Here is a 2921-nt window from a genome sequence, read left to right as displayed (position 1 = left end):
GAATGCTGACTTGGATGGGATTCCTGGGGCAGGAGCTGCCCGGCTCTATAATCTGCGCTGAAAGCACTTGCTCCCACACGCCTGAGCTGCACATACCTGTGCCCACACGCCTTCCCTCAGCCACCACTGGGCACGTGTGGCACTGGGCTGCTGCCCACCGAGGCTCCCTGCGCCTGGCTGCCCAGAAATGGGGAGCAGGAGTGCCCAGGCTCGCCGTGTGTGCAGCCACAGCGCCGGGCAGCGGGTCCTGCAGGTGCAGCCTGTCTGTGCCAGCCCTGCCTGCATCCCCTGGGGGGCTTTTGGAGCGCTCTCCTTGGAGCTGTGCCCAGGCAGGGGATGCTGAGCACTCCTCCAGCCCCTTGGAAATGGGGTCTGCAGGAGGCTCTGAAGGGACCAGCGCTGGTTGTTGTCCCCAAACACGTCCTAGTGGCTCAATTAGAATTAGTGGCTCATTTTTCAGAGCTCAGATCCCTTTGCAGCTCTGGCCCTCTCATCCCCCTTTTTGCCAGGTGTGTTTTCTGACTTCCTCAGAAGCAGCTGAGGAGCAGGGCTTGCCTGGGGAGCCTCTTCTCTGTGTCCAAGCACATCTCTGCTGGGCAAGCCCCACTCTCCCAGGCTCGGTTCTTTCCCTCCTCCCTCCTAAAATTGTTTTCCCTGGTGCCCTGCGACATGGGAGACCCAACCGCACCTTAAATCACTCCTGCGATAAGGGACCAGGTGACTCACCCGGCGTGCTCCTCCTGCCACCGGCACCTTCCTGAGCTCATTTGCAAGGCAAACAGCTCTGCCAGCCCACGCGGCCGCCCTGCCCCTGCGGAAACCTTCCTGACATCCGTCCTTGTGGAGGGGCTGCCTCTGGGCTCTGGGTCTGCAGCGGGATCCTCTCTTTATGGGGTGACACGGAGAGTCCCCAGGTGTTGATCAGCAGTGTGACATTAAGGTGGATGCTGTGACATCCCTGTGGAGCAGCCCTGGGGGTCTCTGGGGTGTGGGGCAGAGGTGGGGGGAGCCCTGCAGCCCCACCTGAGGCTCCTCTGCTCCCCAAATCTCTCAGTCGGGCACGAACCCTCCTTTTCACCCCCTCTTTGCTCGTGAGCAGGAAAAACATCCCTGGATGGGCGTGGAGCTCAGGCTGGGCTTGGGGGGAATGCCAAAATACCCAAACCAGCCCAAAGCAGAGCCCTGGGAAGGCAAAACCGGGCTCAGGGCTGCTCACAGTGATCCTTGTGCGGCTGGGGGCACGGGATGGGCAGATTGGAGTGGCCAGAAGAGGTTTTGGGGATGCTGGGGATTTGCCCAGGAGGATTTTGTGCTGCCCCATCCCTGCCAGGCTCCTGGAACCCTTCAGGGGCTCAGAACGGGCGCTGGCAGAGAGGAAGGGTGGGTGACAAACCCAGCTGGGTGCCGGGCGGCTGTTTCAGGTGAAATCACAACCTGTACCTGTGGTTGCAGGTGGATTTCGGGGTGGAGATGCAGTTGGTTAAAGGGTAACTCCAGCTCTGCCGGGTCAGGATGATCCCGTCCCTGCCTGGAGGAGGAGGAGGAGGAACCCGAGCCCTCCTGGCAGCGGGACAGCACCAAAAAGCTGCATTTTTGTGGCTGCCCCGCTCGCTTCGCTCTCTCCTCCCTGGGGCAGCGCCCACCCTGCGGGTGCCAGAGGGGCTGACCCGGCTCCACGGCCAGCAGTGAGCTCTCATCACCCTCCTCTTCCTCTTCTCCTCACCTCAGGGATTGCTGGGCTTTCTATTGGGGCTCTCCTGGCTCTCTTGGGGTTTCCCAGAGAAGAATTCCCGGGATCCTGACGTGCCTGAGCCCCCTTGGCATCCTCTGTGCCACATCTGGGGAAGGTTTCTGCCCAGCTCGGAGGGTCCGACTGCCCCGGATTTTGGACGAGCTCCTTCTCCCCTGCCCTCGGGGAAGGCTCTGCCTCGCACGGGGCCAAACGCACCAACCCCGGGCCAGGGAATCACTTTGTGCTCGGGGTTTGGAAGCACCAGGAAGCCCCGCTGGGGCTAAGAAAGAGCTGGCCAGATGCTCATCCGTGCCTTGAGGGGCTCATCAGGGCCGGATCCCTCCCCTCCTGCTCCCGAGAGGGAAATTCGGAATGGCAAAATGCCCTTCCATGGGCGCATCCCGCCTCCTGCCTCGCCCAGGATCCTCCTCCCGGTGCTCGGACACCGTTCTCCCGTTAAAAGGTGCCCTCTCACATCCCCGCTGCTCTTTGGGGAGCTTCCCTGGCCCATCCCACCGCGGGAATGCCGGTTGTTGTCCCGGCCCCAGCAGCCTCCCAGGTGACTCATGTCCACTCTGTCAGAATCCCTTTTTTTTTATTATTATTTTTTTTTATTATTCTTTTCAGCAGATTTTTAACTGAGGAATGTTCGCCCAGAGTATCAGTTTAATAAAAAGAACACTTCGGGTTCCTGCCGAGCGTGTAATCCTGGGATTAAAGATGCTCAAAGTGCCTTGAGATCGTTAACTAATTAAGACTTCCAGGCTGGCAGGTCACTGTAATCCTGCCCGGTGCAGGGCCGAGTGGAGGGAGAGGCTCCCGTGCTCTTTTCCTCAGTGCTGAAAATAAACCCGGCAGGTCAGGGACCTCCTCAGGGAGCCCCAGCAATAAGAGTGGAGGATTTGGGGGTTTAAAGTGCCCAGATGAATCTTTCTGAATGGAGCCTTTCTGCCTCCATGGGAGCTGGGGATGTGCTGAGGGTCAGGGCTTCGCTGCCTGAGCCCCATCCATGGGTTGGTGTCCTCAGCTCTCGGTGGTTTTTGCTCCCAGGCACATCCCAAGGGTTTGTTCTGCCCTGGCCCCTCCTCAAAAGGACAGAACAGAAACCAAAACTGCCCCCGAGTGACACCAGGGCTGGGCTGGGGCTTTGCATGTCCCCTGTGGTGCTGCAGCTGCTCTGGTTTTTCCT

General features: G+C 59.9%; 1 protein-coding gene across 1 annotated transcript in view; it reads left to right on the top strand.

Annotated features, from left to right (window-relative positions):
- ITPR3 (inositol 1,4,5-trisphosphate receptor type 3) overlaps positions 1–2921 on the top strand; it is a 39718-nt gene that overhangs the window by 1015 nt on the left and 35782 nt on the right. The gene's annotated exons all lie outside the window — the stretch shown is intronic.

Source organism: Geospiza fortis, unplaced genomic scaffold (genome assembly GCF_000277835.1).
Source record: "Geospiza fortis unplaced genomic scaffold, GeoFor_1.0 scaffold14, whole genome shotgun sequence".
Taxonomy (NCBI): domain Eukaryota; kingdom Metazoa; phylum Chordata; class Aves; order Passeriformes; family Thraupidae; genus Geospiza; species Geospiza fortis.
This window is presented reverse-complemented; position numbering and strand designations above follow the sequence as displayed.